At 36.4% G+C, this 19,999-nt stretch overlaps 1 pseudogene; it reads left to right on the forward strand.

The window, feature by feature from the left end:
* Positions 1–817: 817 nt before the first annotated feature.
* Positions 818–15,846, forward strand: LOC140857207 (uncharacterized; annotated as a pseudogene).
* The last annotated feature ends 4,153 nt before the right edge of the window (positions 15,847–19,999 follow it).

Here is a 19,999-nt window from a genome sequence, read left to right on the forward strand (position 1 = left end):
GATAATAAATTCAGTGCTCCATATCCAGATGTCAATATAGTATTTGTCACTGTAGGTTTTATTTGTTACTTTTTTGTTTTAACGAGAATGTGGCTTGATGGTGGGGGTCGACTTCTCGTATAGATTGAAATGTTAAGGATCAACTGCTTTATTCAGATAGTTTACCAGGTGATCTCAAGCAGTACTCATATTCTTTCTCTCATTAGAGTTTTTTTTTTTTGTCATAATTTATGATGGCCATGTTTTGTGTTGCAGTTATCAGCTTTCACAGGAAAGCCGGGAGAGAGTGGGAGAATGATATTTCTCCAGAAATTAAACAAAAAGAAATCTCTCAAATTGTTTTGCCGGCCTTCTCCACCGCTGTCCGCTAATCCCAGCCTTCTCCCCCATCTTGTTTCTATCATTCAAGCTACCACGCCTAGTCTCCTCCTCAAGGATAATTCGGATACCGGAAAAAGGATAGGAGAACGGTCTGAGACATGGATTGGACTTATTCCAGTCGGTGGTAGAATGAGAGGCTTTTTTTTTTTTGGTTAAACAAATCCAGTTGAAGTAGATTAATCTGATGAATGGATTAACTCGGATGTGGGCAGGTTAAAGGTATCAGTAAAAAAACTGTGCTGTTTGGAAGCATAAATGAAAACTTGGGGTCAATTCCGGGATAACTTCAATCCAAGCACAGCTTAAGCGGACCACGCTATAAGCTGGAACCTGGTAACCCAGCAAGAAGGGAGATTTAAGACAAGCTGAAGGGAATCCGGCTCAGCGCTACCAAGTACCAACAAAATATACTTAATTGGAAAGAAAGATAGATAGAGAAGAAGCTTGCGGGTGCGCGAATGGGCGTTTACACGTCGACCCTGAACTTTTTTCCCTTCCTTTTCGGACTCGAGCGAAAAAGAAAAGCTTGATAGGTCTTGGATCTCTCTGCTGCTGCGTCAAGGTCAGTCGAAGCGGGCCTTCTACTCCCCAACCCTTCTCCTCCTCCTCTTATGGCGTCGTCCTCGTCGTCCAAGTCTTCTTCTACTGCTGCCTCCACTCCGCTCCTCCACCCCCTCCATCTGCGGCCAAGAAGGGCTTCTTCCGTCGCATCCTGCCGTTTTTCCTCGCCGCCAATCTCGGCGTCGGAGGTCTGGCTTCCTCTTTTCATCTCCTTCTTTACCCTTTTATTCTTCATCCATTTTCTTGATCTTTTTCTTCTTTTATATTAAATGATATGGGCGTTTTTTGGTATCTCGTTCGTGTTTTATTTGTGACTCTGATCCATGTGAAAAGTGGAGCTTTAATCCCTAGATTTAGGTTACCCTAATTTTCTGCTTGGCATATGGATCTTGTTAGCAGAGAAAGTGTTTATCCTTTTTTTATAATTATTTTCGATTAGAACTCCGTGGTGCTGTTTGTGATTTGACAATTTATCAATCTATGAAGCTGTGATGATGATTCAGGTTTATTGTTGGTTTGAATATCAAACGAAGTAGGGAGTTTTTTTTTCTTTTTTTTGATTTTTCTCATAATATATTACTTTGATGACTGACTTCCTTCTATAAACTAGTTATGATGGAGGCAAATGCAAGGGTTTTGATCAATTTTGAGAAACGGAATTTTACGATTTTACCATCATGCAGTGTCAATCAGAACATCGTGCTAATTCGTTAGAACTGCAGCCAAAAAAAAAAAAAAAGCATGATCTTGACTCGAGGTTCAGCATATCTGGAGCATGTTTTTACTCTGCAGTCGCAGCTCAGATGTGTTGACAAGAACTTGTAATAAGCTTTTAAGATGATGATACTGTTTTCTAAAATTATATGATAAATTGCTAGAAACGTATCACTTGTGGTTAATATTCTTGCACTTGAAAAGTTAAGAAAATTAATACGAGCACACTGTATATTTCTCTACTTTGAGATGAAAATTCTCAATGCGAGTCATGTCTTGAAACTTTTGATATGCTAGCTGTGTTCTGAATGCTAAACTGTAAAATTTCAAAGCTCTCTTCATGGATTTGTTATGTTTGGACTTGGTGTATAGCAATCTTTAGACATAATGTGCTTTATGGCATCCAAATAAGCACCTCAAGCTACATTCGAATGTGGAGGATCTTGGATTGTGTTTAAAATGGCTTATCTAATAATTGTTTTAAAAGGTGAAGCTGTTAGACATCAGTTTGATGATAATGAGAGAATCTAATAGAAATGAGGCATGAATTGGAGAGTGAGGCTTATGCAAGTCATGCATCTAAACTTACTCCCTGCCTTTTATTGGAGGCATAGGCCTTTTCCTTGATTTATTTTCATGAGCAAAAGAAGGAAAGCATAATGATATATAAAAGATGATTATTTTGTACAGAATGAAGTGCAAAACTTTGGCACAAGAAGATCTACTATTGTATACAATTCAGGCTTTTCCAAGATTTTGTAACAGATGATACTAGAGCCAAGCATCGTATCTTTTAGATTATTTGATCTAGTATTTCTGCAAGGTACAGACTACAGAGTGCTGGAATGTCACTATTTAAGGCTGAGCATGATATCCATGTGTAAACACAAAACTTATATCCTATATATGTTTCTCTTTCACATTATTTTTTCTTGGTTCCTACATGAATTTTTGGATCATTATGAATCTTAAAGCTTACTCCATACACCTTGCCTCATTGAAAATCTAAATATCTCACCTTTATGGTATTGCTAGCATAGCCTTATCGTTCATTGTATGAATGACATTCTCATCTTATCCTGGATCTTTGGCTCAATCGAAATAAATTGTACTTTGATTGTACCTGTATTCATCTTGTATAAATATTGTGGTGGTCAGTATTGTTTGCTGGGCCATCTTTGAGTTAGTCAACACGATTGTTTTGGTATTACCCACATTGTTTTGGGCTTGTGCTTACTACTTCGGGTTAATCATCAAGCAAATAAATATATATTCAGTGGAGTGAAAGCGATGCAGGACATGATCTAGAATTCAGATGCTATGGTTTTAAAGATGTGACATGCAATTTAAAACCCATGCAAAAAGATTAAGATTAGCAATTAACTAATAATTCAGCAGACAAACAGATCTATTCAAGTTCTTACCTCGATGATTAAGATATAATCAGATTAAAGAAAAAAAATTAAGCAGATGATGGATGAATTCTAGATCTAAAGTTCTACGGATCGTAGGCAATTAAGAAACCACCTATGATTAGGATATATCTCTAGATCTTAACATGCAAATCTAATAATTAAGGAATAGGAACTCGCAGAGAAAATCAATAATAATTTTAAAAAAATACCGATTGAAGAGATTTCACAAGAGATATGTCAAATAAGCCCTGGAGGAGCGAGTTCAATTCCGTTGGAGATCAAAGACGTTCATGTTCTAGATTGATCGCAAGGTAGGGTCGATGGATGTCGTTGCATAGATTGAAACTTCAGCAATGAAATCGTAGTGCAGAATTTAATTTAAAGGAGAATAAAAGAGGAGAGAGGGGAGAAAGTAGAGAGATAATAAGAGGAAGAAGAGGAGGAAGAAAAAGGAGATGTGAAATATTTTATTCTAAAAAAAAATTTGTGTTCTCTGTTTTTTTTTTTAACAAGCCTTTTATAGGCTAAACTAAACATAGAACAAACCACTTGGGACTCTTTTGCTTTTAAACTCAAAACCACTTAGGACTCCTTATCCCTATCCAAAATTTCAATTTAAATTAAACTAGTCCTAGTCTAACTAAAATAGACTAGAATCAATCAAATAAAAATAAACTGGCTAACAAGATCTGATCCAATAGACTTAATTGGGCTAGATTTATAAGATCTCATAACTAAAACTCAAAATAGAAGAAATAAAGAACTAAATCAAGATCCAATTTAATTAATTAAGCCAAATAGATGTCGATCTGGTATTCTGGTGTCGTCCATGTGTCCAAGTTGGCTCCGATCAGTCATCACTAGCGATGGTGTCCGCACCAATTCCCTTGGGAAGCGAAGAACTTGGCTCCATCAAGGAAATATCGGCTCTACTCTGATAATGCTCTAGCAGATCTAGATCAATCCCCTGCAGCTGCTCTGGGGTAATCCAGGTATCTTCAGTCTCCATTCTCCCTTGCCATCGAACCAGATATCACTGGTAGTCTCGATTCCTGGTGGAAACAACTTGCTCATCTAGAATACTTTCAATTTGATCATGTCTCTTAGTTATTTTGGACTGTGGGCATTCAGGTTGGGGTTCACTCTCAATAGAAGGATCAGGCTCAAACGGATCACTGGATATTATTATTGGCTCCTTATATCTTATTAGATCTGAAATGTTAAAGGGAGAGCTAATACCCTAATCAGATGGTAAATTTGTAATATATGCATTCGATCCTAGTTTTTTTAAGATCTTGAATGGACCTGCTCCACGTGCTTGTAATTTTTAACGATTCCTGGAGGAAACCGTTCTGGCCTAATCTGTATTAAATATAATCACCCTCGGCAAAATCCTGAACTTATCTGTGAGAATCTGCTAAGTGTTCATATAGTTGATTGCTGATATAAATCTTTTTGCAAATTTATTTATGCAGACTTCTAACATGCTGTGCAAATGATTCTGCTGGCTTTGACACTTTAGCATGCAATGGCAATGGGATAAGGTCAACTGGCTTCCTAGGTTTATAACCATACACTATCTCAAATGGACTCATGCCAATGGACCTATTGATAGAACTATTATATGCAAACTTAGCTTGAGGTAAAAGAAGATCCCAATTACTTACCTACCAAACATGAAAGTAAATTTTCTAAACTTCTATTTACGACTTCAGTTTGGCCATCAGTTTATGGGTGAATGATGAAGAAAACTTTAGTTCTGTCCTCATTAAATGCCATAAGATTTTCTAAAAATAGTTCATTAATCTAACATCCCTATCAGATATGATTGTCTTCGACAATCCATGCAACTTAATGATTTCATCAAAATATATTCGAGCTACTTTTGAAGCATCAGACATTTTGGGACAAGATAAAAAATGGGCCATTTTTGAAAACTTATCCACTACCACGCAAATTGAATCATTCTTTCTAGCAGTTCGTGGCAATCCCAAAACAAAATTCATGCTAACATCTTGCCATGGACAGTCAGGTACAAGTAGTGGGGTATAAAGTCCAGTGTTTTGCTTGTGTTGTTTTGCCAAAATGCAAGTCTGATATTGGATAACTATCTGGGCAATATCATGCTTCAAACTAGGTCAATAGAATTGATTCTCTACATCCTCAATGGTCTTATTTTTATCAAAGTGTCCAACTAGTCCGCCAGCATGCAATTCCCACACAAGAAAATCTCGGACAGATGTTCGGGGGATACACAATTTATTGTTTCTAAACAAATAGCCATCTTGCAAAACATAATCATTATACTCTTTAGATGGTCCTTGCTGAAATAAGGAATAAACGTTCTTAAAGTCAGGGCACTCTACATATTCTTCTTTAAGCTTTTCAAACCCTATAACTTCAACACTAACAGTCGAAAGTAGAGAAACTCTCCGATTGAGTGCATCCATAGCTCGATTTTCTACTCCCGTTCGACGCTTTAGAACAAAAGTATAGGCTTGAAGAAATTCAACCCATTTAGCGTGTCTAGGGTTTAGTTTCTTTTGGGAGTTTAGAAACCTAAGAGCTTCATGGTCAGAATAAAGGATAATTTCTTGCGGTAGCAAATAATGTCTCCAATATTTCAAAGCCTGAACTATCGCATAAAATTTCTGGTCATATGTAGAATACTTAAGTTTTGCATCATTTAATTTTTCACTAAAATATGCCACAGGATGACTTTCTTGACTCAAAATTCCTCCTATACCACACCTGATGCATCACATGCAACCTTAAAAACCTTTGAAAAATCAGGAAGATGCAAAATAGGTGCATGGGTCATTTTCTCTTTAATCTCTTGGAAAGCTTTATTGGCAGCTGTTGTCCACTCAAAGGTTTTCTTCCTAATGCAATTCGTAATAGGGGCCATGATAGTACTAAAGCCTCTAATGCATTGGCGGTAGAAGGTCGCTAGGCCATGAAAACTACAAACGTCGTGTATACTCTGAGGCATTGGCCACTCAACTATCGCTTTGATCTTTTCAGGATCAGCAGATACATCCTCAGGAGTCACTACGAAACTTAAGAAAATTATTCGATCAGTCATAAAGTCACATTTCTTTAAGTTCGCATAAAGGTTCTCAGCTTTAAGGGTCAAACAAACCTGTCGAAGGTGGTCTAAGTGATCATCCCTAGATCGACTATAAATGAGGATATCATCGAAGTATATGACAATGAATATACCAATGAATGGCCGTGGTACCTAAGTCATTATCTTCATAAAAGTACTAGATGCATTGGACAAGCCTAAAGGCATGATCAACCATTCGTAAAGACCATCCTTCATCTTGAAGACAGTTTTTCATTCATCTTCTAGCTTAATTCTCACCTGATGGTATCCACTTTTAAGGTCTATCTTTGAAAAGATAATGGATCCTGCCATCATATCCAGCATATCATCTAGTTGGAGAATTGGCAAACGATACTTAACAGTAATCTTATTAATGGAGCCGCTATCTACGCACATTCTCCAAGTACCATCTTTCTTCGGAGTAAGAAGCGCGGGCACCACACATGGACTCAAACTCTCTAACAAACTCTTTTTTTAGAAGCTCTTCAACTTGTCTTTTTAACTCAGCATGCTCAGTAAGATTTAATCGGTAATGTGACAAATGTGGTAGAGTGGATCTCGAAACTAGATCTATAGCGTGCTGAATATCACGCATCGGTGGTAAGTGGTTCGGGAGATCTTCGGGGAAAACATCCTTAAATTCATCAAGGAGGGGAACTATCTCCTAGAGATACTCGATCGGGGTTCTTCATGAACTTTCTTAACAGCTAAGATCCAAATCGATGATCCTTCAGTCATTTCCTTCTCAAATTCTTTAACACTGATTAAATGTAGATCCTTTTTTTAGTGCTAACTTTGGCTCCCACATTTTCTTTCTTAGAAGTAGTCTTGGGTGGAGAGGATTTGACCGTAATTTTCTTTCCTTTATCCTGAAAACTACACGAATTTGATCATCCAAAGAGTGTGATATCCTGGTCGTATAACCACAACCTTCCTAAAATAATACTACCAACCTCCATTGGTAGTACATTATACCAGACTTTAGCTTGATAGGAATGAAATTGAATAGGAACTAGGCACCTATGCTTGATTGGGATAGATGATGCATCTACCCATTAGACTTTATAGGGACTCGGATGATCTACAGGTGCTAAACCTAGATGGGATACAGCATCAGTGGAGATTGCATTTATACAACTTCCACTATTTATGATCACCTGACATGCTTCATCACCATGCTTAACGTAGGTATGAAAAATAGTCGTTTGTCAGCAATCTTCACTTTCTTTTGGCTGAGCGACTATACATTTGACCACTCCCAATCTTTCTTTAGAATCTTGCTCTATCCGAATATAGCCTAGAACATCTTCATCTTCCTTAAATTCTTCAGCTAACTTGGGATTAGCCTCATAAACTTCTCCTTTTTTAGTTTCAACACACTCAGGCTCTTTCTTTTCAGTTTCTCCTAAGTGTAAGGCTCTAAAAAGACATTGTGTAGATAGATGTCCATAGCCTTAGCACTTAAAACATCTGGACTGTGTGATAGGTCCACTAGTCTTCGATATATCTAGTATTCCCTTTCCTTATCATTTCTTCTCACTGGAGAATCCACATTCGAAGGTCGATAGGTAGGGATTTGACTAGTGCTAGGTCTAGGACTTGAAAGGGTAGGTCGGCTCAGGTCAGATCGACGAGAAATCGGATATCTTTGAAATCTTTCAACATTCTATGGTAGCTGGTAGGCATGCTCTAAAGAGGTCACCTCATGTAAGAATAGCTCTCGCTGGATGTCCTCTCGGAGACCAGCTCTGAATCTTGATTAGGTGACATCCCTATTCTCGGTGACACTACATCGTATAAGGAATTCATCAAATTTCGCGATGTACTCCGAGACAGGTCGATTTCCTTGAGTCATTCTCTGCCATTGATCTAGGAGATGTTGTTTGTAGGATGTGGGAAGGTATTTCTCACGCAGCTTTTCTTTCATCTCCTTCCAAGTTTCTATAGGCTCTTGTCTCTTATGCTCAGCTAGATGCTCTAGATTATGCCAATACAATTTAGCTTGACTGATTAACTTCATTTTGGCAAACCTAATTTTTCGGACTTTAGACATGTAATACCACTCGAAGAAGTGGTCCATATCTGCCTCCCAGTCCAAATACTCCTTAGAGTCAAGCAAACCATTGAAGCTGGGTGCTTCTATCTTAACACTTCTTAGGACATGCTCATCCTGATCCATGGGCTCGCGATAGGGGCGCATATCTAACCTACGACCCATATCTAGACCCTGGGGAATGTAAGGTCCTCTCTGAGCTAGGGGCATAGGTGGGGTATCAAGGTTAGGTGGTCATCTGAGAGGGGGTTGGCTTGGATCTATTTCCTGACGAGCTCTAGGATTTCTACGTTCTCCTGAGGAGTCTCAAAATTAACTTGATTGGGATGTTCCTCTTCTAAAACCACTACCCTAACGGTTAAGTTTTGAACTGCATTATTTGTATTTGGCATGTCATCACTCAAGTTCTTAAAGTCTGTGTTTAAATTTGTTAATTGCTCCATCATGCTTTCAAACATAGCTATTATATTGGGATCCATGCTAGATGTAGATGGCGAATACCGTAAGTACTCGACCCCTGATCTAGTTGGCATACGCTAGTCGCCAAATCTAAAGTTTCAGAAATTTTTTTTTTTGTGCAGAATTCTTAACGATCAGCAGATTTCAATACTAATTTTGATGACCTACGGACCTCTGATTGCAACAAAATTTAAAACACCATTTCCTAGATGAGTCACGACTCTAGTCACAAAATTTCATGATTTTAGGAGTTTTCTAGGGACAAGACTCTTAAAATTTTTCAAGGTTGCTTGCTGCAGAATTTCTGGGTACAGAATTTCTGGTACAGGACGGCTTACTAGAATAAATTGACAACTCTAGAGGTTTTAGAATTTAATAAAATTTTAACCGAAGACTCTCTAGTAAGTTAGGTTTCTTTCCACCAAATTTTAGAATTTTCTGATGTCGTTTGCCCCAGATTTTTGTAGAAGATTTCAGATCGGATCTGAAATTCTGTTTGCAGATTTTCAGTGCAGAATTTAAACCTAATGCAGATTCTAATCACCTAATCAAACCTATAGGCTCTGATACTAAAAATTGATGCGGGACATGATCTAGAATTCAGATGCTATGGTTCTAAAGATGCGACATGCAATTTAAAATCCATGCAAAAAGATTAAGATCAGCAATTAACTAATAATTCAGCAGACAAACAGATCTATTCAAGTTCCTACCTCGATGATTAAGATATAATCAGATTAAAGAAAAGAAATTAAGCAGATGGTGGATAAATTCTAGATCTAAAGTTCTACGGATTGAAGGCGATTAAGAAACCACCTATCATTAGGATATATCTCTAGATCTTTAACATGCAAATCTAATAATTAAGGAATAGGAACTCGTAGAGAAAATCAATAATAATTTTAAAAAAATACTGATTGAAGAGATTTCACAAGAGACACGTCAAAATAGTCCTGAAGGAGCGAGTTCAATTTTCTTGGACATCAAAGACGTTTGTGTTTTGGATTGATCACAAGGTAGGATCGATGGATGTTGTTGTGTAGATTGGAACTTCAGCAATGGAATCGTAGTGCAGAATTTAATTTAGAGGGGAATAAAAGAGGAGAGAGGGGAGAAAGTAGGGAGAGAAGAAGAGGAAGAAGAGGAAGAAGAGGAGGAAGAAAGAAGAGATGTGAAATATTTTATTCTCAAAAAAATTCTGCGTTCTCTTTTTTTTTTTTTTTAACAAGCCTTTTATAGGCTAAACTAAACATAGAACAAACCACCTAGGACTCTTCTGCTTTTAAATACCAAAATCACTTAGGACTCCTTATCCCTATCCAAAATCCCAATTTAAATTAAACTAGTCCTAACCCAACTAAAATAGGTTAGAATTAACCAAATAAAAATAAACTGGCTAACGAGATCCAATCCAATTGACTCAATTGGGCTGGATTTACAAGACCTCATAACTAAAACTCAAAATAGAAGAAATAAAAATCAAGATCTAATTTAATTAATTGAGCCAAATAGATGTCGATCTAGTACTCTGATGTCGTCCATGTGTCCAAGTTGGCTCCGATCGGTCATCACTAGTGATGGTGTCCGCACCAGAAAGTAGTATCTTTTGAATAGGTGAATCCATGCTGGCATAATCTATTCTCCACTTTCCTACCCATTAACTTCCTCTGCTCTTTCCTTTGCTTCTTTGTCAACTTAAAGCATCAAATTATACTAGTGGAGTTCCACTTAACTCTGTAGAATGGGACAGATGGAATGGAAAATAATTATTAGGAAAATCAGGTAATTGTTGGGAATAGATTTTGTGTTCTTAATTGAGGCATCACAAAACTAGCACTTAGGTATAACTATTGATGGAGCTTATAAGGCTATGCATGTAGATACTTTTTTTAGATTAGGAAGGAATACAAAAGATACGATGTGGTAGGAGCAAGATATGTAATACTAGGAGAAAATTGAGTAGAAGTAAATGTTTAGTTTATGAGTCAGCTAAGAAACTTCTCTTCCCTTATTTATTTGATGCTGGACAAGCACGAAATTGCTCTCTTAGTGATCTTAAGGTTTGAGAATCTGTTCGAAACAAAAATTTTGCCCCAAAAAGGTTCAGTTCTTAGCATATCAAATCAAGAGGACCAAGACATGGTACATTCCTCTGGTTGTGTTTTAGAATATCTCCATAAAAAGAACTAGATCAGTCATAACATGTTGTGGTAGGTATCAAATTCTATTGTTGTGAAAAGGTAAGTTTTATCGATCCTTAATTAAACTCAAAAAACAATATCAAGAATTCTGGACCATGCTTTGACAGATACTATTTGAAGCTATGCTTATATTAATATTTGAAAACTAAACCTTAACATTGCAGCTTATATTGATGTAATATCAATGTAAATAAACAGTCTGAATTTTATTGTTAGCAGATGCGTAATCTTGATAATTCCTCAAAAGAATTAAATAATTCAAGAAATGTATTACTTGAAGTGGAGATGGAAAGCTGTAAAAATCATTATTGGCTTTTTAACTTAAATTGTTTGATCATCCTGTCCCACCTGGCTTTTTGTTTTTTGAAAGATTGGTGTATTGTAAAACAAGAAAAATGTATTTTAACACAGAATATTTGAAGAAGAAAGCCAAATTACTGAAAATTTTGAAGCGTAACTTCAAGTGTATACAATGAATTATCACGAGAGGAAATTTTTACTTAAGATCCATCTGAAAGGCTTGAAATTTTAAAGGCCATGCTGAAAACCAGAATGTCACTATAAAGTTGGAGGTATAAATACTTGTAATATCTTCTAAGTAATAGAAGTTGTTTCTGCCTTTTTTTTCATTGACAACTGTATTTGTATCTGTTTTATGATGGAGATATATCAAAAAGTAGAGTTGACAATCAGATTGCCCACATTCCAAATTGGCATTTTGAACTTTCAAAGTTAATCAGAATTTAATCATGTGAAAAATTGGCATTTTAACCTGCATTTGATACTTGCATTAGATTTGCTCGAACTATATATAGGGCTCAGAATGTGGATTTGATCTGACTTTTCAGGTTCCAGTCAAATGGGATTTGAATAATTTCCAATCTTTTGACATCCGACATGTCATCAAATTTGATTTTGCATATGAGTTAAACTGAAATATTATGATGTCACAATCTCTACTCCTCTCGCACTGCTCCAACCTACTCTGAGCCTCCTCCCTACCCACCCCCAGCTCCTCCAAAAAGGGGGAAATAAAGGAAAAACTATCGATCTCCCTCTTTACCTTGTATAGCCTGCTTTGAATTGGAATTCCCAGCCCCTTCTTTGCCCTCCTTTGCCTATACTGATTGTGGAGAGCTCACTTTTAGCCCCTCCCACTTCTTTTTCTTCACTCCCTCTCTTTGCATGCCCCACCTTAACCTACCACAATTTGGAACTCTACCCATATGCCTAGCGCCCTGCCCTCCCCCACTCATCATCCCTCTTCTACCTAACCCTGTCCTAGCTGAATCCTGAGCAGCCCCTCAAACCCTCTTTTTTTTTAAAAAAAAAAAATTCAGTCTTCTTCCCCAGTCCCCATCCTAACTTGCTCCAACTACTCTACCTTCCCCATGTCCTAAACACAAATTGAAGCCAAATCCAATCTGACTTGTCAATAGAGTAAGATCAATTATAATAAGATTCATACTTCATAAATATACTGTTTTCGTTAAATTAATAAAGAGTGTAAGGTCTACTTACCTCTTCCACTTTGAACCTTCAAAATTCGCTAGGAAAGTTGGCTAAACCAATTCAAAAACATTAAAGATGAAATTAATTCCTATTTGATGATTTTAATAGTATTAAATAATAAGAAAAGGAGATCATCGGTTGGGTGACAGTGTTCGGTAGCTCTAGATGGGTCAAGTCTAAGCGATTCAATCAATGAGTCATAAAGCACGATCTGGATCAAGGTCAAGCTCATTCAATAGGGTTCATTAATAATGACTTTCCAAGACATTGAACAGGCCTGAGTGGATCGGTCACAAAGGAGATCGGGACCCTTCATTTGGGTCCATGGACCTGCTTAGAGAGAGAAAGAGGGAGAAGAGGGAGAAGAGAGAGGAAGAGAGGGACAAGTGTTCTCTGTTTTTTGTCCTTCTTTTTCTTCTTTGGTAAAATAGCAAAAGAAGAAGGGGGTGGATCATGGTGGTTTGGCGAAGTGGCAGTAGGGGATAGTGGCGGGCAGTGGGGAGTGGCCAGCGACAATAATCGGTTGGCAAGAAAAATAAAGACAAAGGCCGAAAAACAAGGGATAGAGGATTTTTTTTCTCATTTTTGGCTATTGGCCGCTCACCGACTGCCATGACTCTACTAGGAAGGGTCATAGGGAGCCTGAGGAGTCCCTCTAGGGGTCCGGTGTCAAGAGGTGATGGAGCTGGTGGTCAAAAAGAGGGATAGAGGGGCTGGAAAATAAGGGAAGTGAAAAGATGACATTCTGGGTCGATTTTTGGCCAATTTATCAATGGAATCCAGTCGGCAACGGCTCCTATCACCGAGGAAAGGGAAGAGAAAGGGGAATTGGGACTGACTTTGGGCTCTGGCAATGTATCCAACCTCGATATCCGGCGACCATAGTGAAAGGGAATCCAACAAAAGCAAGGAGAAAGAGGGAGAAAGGGGAGAGAGAGGTGTGGTGCTTGTGGTAGAGGATCATAGAGGGAAGGGGTGGCTGTTTTATAGAGAGCTTGGGTCTCGGTGGTTCTAGGACTCTGGCTCTTCCCGGAGAAATTGGAGAGGAGGAAGAAGACTCCTAGGAGTCTTCCATTTTTTCCGTTGCATGCAGTCCAGCTAAGCTAGGCTGCAGCTAGGTGTGGCTGGTCAAGTGGATTGGGCCAGACTGGGCCATCGCACCACCTGCTATTTATGCAAGGTCAAGATGGCAACTCCAATAATTAAGGGAATGAAAGTTTTTCTTGGAGATATCAGAGTCTTAACTTTAGTCTGCTTCAGACCTTGGACTAGTGTTTAAATTCAGTCTTTTAGAGCCCCATAACCAACCAGCTTGAAGTGCCTCAAGATGGTGACTCCAAAAATTAAGGGAATAAAAGTTTGGCCTTGTGGAGATATCAGAGTCTTACTTTTGCTGTGCTTCGTACCTCCAAGTAGGTACTTGGACTCAGTCTTTTAGAGCTGCATGAGCAACAAGGTTGAAATGCATGCCATTGAAAATATCTGGTCCAACCAACCAGGAAAAAAGGAAATTCCTGGTCCAAGGTGTTATAAAGAGCTAATTCTGCTATACATCAGACAACTTCCGAAACTCTGATCCTGACTTAGGACACCATATTTTAATTAGCAGTACATGAAAATAGAGTTGGAAAAAATGTCCGATTTAATTCTCCTTGGATTTACTGAAGATTAAACTATCAATACAACCCAGCTAGATTCACCTCTGGACATTTTCTCCATGATCTCAAACTGCCTATCAACCATGACAAATACATTTTTATGGTCCATCTTTTTCTTTGAAGAGTGACCTAATTAGAGTGTGTTGGAAGTTGGACAACTCTTACACTTAAGGTGACAGTGTATCTTGGGCACAGTTGCCTGTTTACCATTCCCCGGCAGGCCGAGTTTCATGCACAAATTTGGTATGCTGCCATCATATAGTGCAGATCTCCACATGGATATGAATTGTAGATGCATGATCACATCCCCAAGACTAATCTTTTGAAGTTACAATGTGTTGTGGAAATTTAAAAACACCTGAGGTGACTGTAAACAGGAATACTTGGTACATGAGGGTCCATAAAGCCAATTCTGCAGAGTTGGGATAAGACTAGGTGATCATGGTTACAGTTACGCATTGTGGAAGAAATGCGGTGAAGTGCATATAGATGCTGATGTGTTTCATAAGCAAGGAGATCTGATAAGTTTGATCAAGCAAGTGATTGTTTCAAGGTTTGATGATTCTTTTTTGTTGTCCACATCTTATTATTCTAATGTCTTTATTTAACATCTCAATACAACATGTAACTTTCCTTTTCTTTTTCTTTTTTTTGCTAATTTTAAAAGAGTGAAAATGAAGCTTGTCCTATGCAGTATCAGTGGCAAGCCACTGCTGTGACCTTTTTAAAACTTGTGTTAAGGTTAATGGATGTTTATCCACACATCAGATGATCTAAAGTTGCCAATAACATAGTGTTACTATTTCAAGACTAGCTTTGTTGTATATGAGTACGTGTGAATGTATTATGCATGCAAGTGGTTTTCCCACTTGAAGAGCGTCATTATTACTTGGAGCCAGACTTCGCTATGGAGTTAGAAAACAAGATGCTGCAGGGTGAGGAAACAAACATAAAATCTTCCTAATATATTATTTCTGTTTAGCTTCAATCAGCTTTCAACACTTGATAGCTTTCAACATATTCTACACTTATCGATCTAAGAGTTGATATGTGTGAAATATTATTATGTTATTGCAGAAAGTTATCTTTATTTGGATGTTTTTATGAAAAAAAAAATATTGCTCAAAATTGTTTAGATGTGAACATCAGCTTCCATTAATGGTGTTAGATGTTGTTCTCCCACTTAACAGTCCTGTAACATGCAGTATATGTTCTTGTAAGGACTTCAATGAAACAGCCAGCTGATAAGGATGAAGAAGTTCCTTCTCAAGTTGTCAGCCCTGGTGCTCCAGTTTCTGAGAAGAAATCGTCTGCTGAACCTCCTCCGACACCCATAAAGATGCTCCCTCCCATTCCAGAAGATGAGCAACGCCAGCTTTTCAAGTGGATTCTGGAAGAGAAGAGGAAAGTCAAGCCTAGTGCTCCAGCAGAGAAGAAGAAAATTGATGAGGAAAAAGCTCTTCTGAAACAGTTTATTCGATCAAAATCCATCCCAAGCTTGTAAGAACCTCATCTGTTAGTTAGACTTCATTTAGAGATTGTTGTGCTTGGATTTAATGTGAATGTGTTTTCTGTAGTGTTCAGTTGGCCTTATCTGTTATTTTAGTTATATCTTTGCATTCATCTAAATGGGTTAAACTAGAAATGTATTGTTTAGTTAGATTATAGATTCAGCAGGGCTCCTTGCTTTTCATGCAAGAAAAGTCATGTTCTGGCTTTCAACTGTACCGTGTACAAGGTTATGTTCTATTTGGAAAGTTGTTTAATATGGATGTTCCATTAATCTTTCTTTCTTTCTTTTTTTTTTTTTTGGAGACTTCAAGTTAGAGGTCTTTTCAGCCCATTTGCATCCAACAGTATGATTAGTTTCTGGAATGAGATGAATTTGTGCAGCATGGAATAGGTGACTGGTCGGGGTCATTGCTGATGCTCGTCTTTCTGCGTTCAGCTTATTAGCAGTATCCGACCATTATCTCTGGTTATCTTTGGAAGATCTTTGAAGCCTGTCTGGTAACAAATCTGTTTTCCTGGCATTTGAAGTGATAAAAATCGTAATGGGATCCTCCTTGTTCTCTATTCATTGTTCCGACAAAGAGTCAACTACTGGCTCCGAATGCAGGGTTACCTGGTGCCTTTCATGTTGCGGTTTATCCCCTGCTACTATGATCCAAGTGGTCGGTTTGCACGACAAGCCTTTCTTCCAAATTTGGTGGTTTCGGCCGTCCTACACTCGGTGATTGATATTTGGTAGATACATGGTCCCATTGATGAACCGTTGCATGAATTAATCTTCAAGGTGGTGGTCCATAAATAGTAGCAGAGATGAGTCAAGGATAAAAATGAGGCTACCAACATGCGGTATCACTTTGCGGATGCTGCCGGCATCTCTGTTTCAGCGGATCACTAGATCCAAGAATTGGTTTTTAGGACAAGATTGATAGCAATTATTTACCTCCTGGGGGATTTCTATTCTACCATTGCCTCCCTAAGTTCCAAAAGGAACATCTTCCGTGATAAGTATGATATGAAATTTGTCACAAACGATCAAACGATATGATGAGCCCCACAGTGTGGCGTGTTTGGTGCCAGTGTAGCCCAATCATGAAGATTTTTTCTCTCAGTTAACCAAACTCTAGGAGGGGAGATCACGAGCAAGGTTAGCCATAATGTCTGCTACTGCTTGTTCGACTATGAGAATGAACTGTTTTCGGAGGGTGAAAATTGAGCTACGATTTTTACAAATGAAGCTTATAAAATTAAATGCGCATGGCCCCTGTATTACTAGGATGAGACGCAGGAATCGCAAACATGACACACACTAATCGAGAAACAATCCAATTTTTTTCATTAAACAATAAGCTTATAACATTAGATACTTGATGCAGTGACTTACATTTGCCTTGATGGATATATTGGAAGGAAATGGTTTAGTTGCAACGTGCCAGCTACTGTCATGTTGCTCACCACTGCTGACTCTGTAGACACCTATGCTTTCAGGGCCATGGGTACATGGAAACTGTCTCTATGCCATATGATAAGTAACTGCTATATCTTCATAATAAATGAGAAGTATGTGCCACAATCTAAGACCATAAATTTAGGTGCTGTACATCTAGTGAGGATGTGTTTTTTGAGAGAAAGGAAGGGAGACCCACCGATATCAAAATTAGCTAGGTCCAAAACACCAAATATTTAGTCATGCTTCTCTCCTCAATCTTGGACCTCCACTTCGTAGGCAAAGGGGCACCACCAATGGATAATTCCTAGTTTCAAATATTTACCTGTGTTGAATAGTAAAACTTCCGCAGGGCAGATCAACCATTTGGTATGAGGTCCACTTCAAAACATGTATGCACCCAAGAGCAATAGAACCAAGGACCGCATCATACAGGACGTGTATTAGGTATTCATATTATTGATGGCAGCAACAATGCCATTTGCTCTTTGGGTATCCATCTAATACACCTGGTTGTGACCTGGATAGCGCGATCATACCAACACTAAAGCACTGGATCCTATCGGGACAAAAACGACAATTTAGACACCAACCATCAAATTTTACTCACTTTTGTATGCTGGACCTAATGATCCATAATACAATTTCCCTTTTGAGTAAGAGAGAGGTTGATGATAATGATGATGATTTAACACCCAATTTCACCAAGTGCAGGATTCAATAATAGAGTGCCTCCAACAAAGTGTAGCTTTCAAAGCGGTCCCGGCCAAAAGCTACATGACACTCTCCTACAAGTAATAGGGCCCATGCATGCCCCACCCTTCTCTCTCTTTCTAATCCAAGATGCCCAGGAGTGATTCACATACCTAGTACGTATCGACGCTCGCAATCATAGAAACTAGACGTAGTTCTTTGATCCAGGGAAAGTTTCTTGTAACCATCAGCGGGTAAGAAGCCAGGGGAATCCCAGGCCAAAGACATGACCATTAACCGATTCCTTTACAATTACACTTTTCTCTGGCTTGTGACTCTACATAGACTGTTTCTTACACGAACTTAATATTCGTATTATAAATTATGGTTGTTTATTTTAGTTTAAATTAAAAATTTGATGTATTATTGAGTTTTACTTGATATTAATTATATTCAGGTCATTATGCAAAGATTTCTTTCCCTCTGTGTCGCCCACCGCACGCCACCACCACCCCTCCCCGCGGCCCCACTCCTTTTTTTTTTTTAGCCTGAATAATCCGATAAAGATTATTCAGCCAGATTTGGGCATCCAATGGATTTATCATTTTTTGTTGGGATACTTTTGGCATTTTTAGTAAATTTTTAATTGAATTTGGGATGGATTCAGATATGGGTAGGAAAAATTTTATGATACCTTACCTATTGTCATTCCTATATGCAACCACGTAGATATTTTTTATAAAATTTATAAAAAATTGAATCATCACATTGTGACAGAAAATTCTTTTTTCCCCCTTTTTTTATCATAGAAATTTTCACGCCATCATGTATACCATGACAAGATTAGCTAGCTAAGGACGAAAACGTCAACCAAATGGCCTTTATCACATCCACCTCGTAGCTCATAAGCTAGTCAGCCACATTAGAAATATTTTCAAACACATGTTAGGTCTTACATAAATAGCCAGATACCCTATGTAAACATCTAGTGACCATTGTCATAAAAGCCATGGCTGGCCATTGTGAGCGACACATGTGCATGAGTTTAGGTGCAATCACACAATGCCCCCTAAGATGGAGTCTTTTTTCTAATTAATAAAAAAAATTATTTACATAAATAATCTAGTTTTTAACTTATTTATCAGATTGATGTAAAATCGATAAAACGCCATTTTGAATGATATTTTATCATCGCTATCACGTCACCCCCCATTTTCCACGTAGACGATGCAAAAAAAAAAATTAAAAATTAAAAACATCAAATATATGGTGTTTTTAAAAATATCATTTGAAATGGCGTTTTTAAAAACGCCGTTCCAAATGATATTTATAAAAACGCCATATTATTTGGCATTTTTTATTTTTTCTCTCTAAAAAAAAAGGAAAAAATAAAAATAAATTTAAATTTATAAAAAAATAAAAATTTTAATTTGTAAAAATAAAAATCATCATTTAAATTAGTATCTCCATTTCAAATTTATTTTTTAAAAAATAATATAAAAAAATTATATAAAAAATTAAATAATATCAAAAAAAAATTAAAAATAATAAATTATAATTTTAAAATTTAAAAAATAAAAATTTTAATTTTAATTAAATAAAATCATCATTTCAAATTACAATTTTTTCCAAAATTAATTTTTTAAAAAAAATATCATAAAAGAATAAAAAAATTAAAAAAAAAATAAAAATTATAATTTTAAATTTTAAAAAATAAAAATTTTTATTTTAATTAATAAAAAAATATTTCAAATTATTTTTCCATTTAAAATTAAATTTTTTTAAAAAAATATCTAAAAAATTAAAAATAAAATAAATAAAAATAGAAAAATAAAAAATAGAAAAAATAAAAATTATAATTTTAAATTAAAAAAATAAAATTTTAAATTTTAATTCAAATAAAAATATCATTTCAAATTAATTTATTTTAAATAATTTCAATAAAAAAAATCTAAAAAAATAAAAAATAGAAAAATTAATAAAAAAAAAATAAATTAAATAAAAAAAAATAAAATTTTAAAATTAAAAAAAATAAAAAATATCATAAAAAAGTAAAAAATATAAAAAAATAGAAAAAAATAAAATTATAAATTAATTTTAAAAAATAAAATTTTAATTTAATTCAAATAAAAATATATTTCAAATTATTTTCCCAATTCAAATTATTAATATAAAAAATACCTTAAAAAAAAAAATAAAAGATAAAAAAAAATGAGAAAAAAATAAAATTAAATTTTAAATTTAAAAAAAAAATTAATTTAAAAAAATATATTAAATTAAATCCATT

Source organism: Elaeis guineensis, chromosome 4 (genome assembly GCF_000442705.2).
Source record: "Elaeis guineensis isolate ETL-2024a chromosome 4, EG11, whole genome shotgun sequence".
NCBI lineage: Eukaryota > Viridiplantae > Streptophyta > Magnoliopsida > Arecales > Arecaceae > Elaeis > Elaeis guineensis.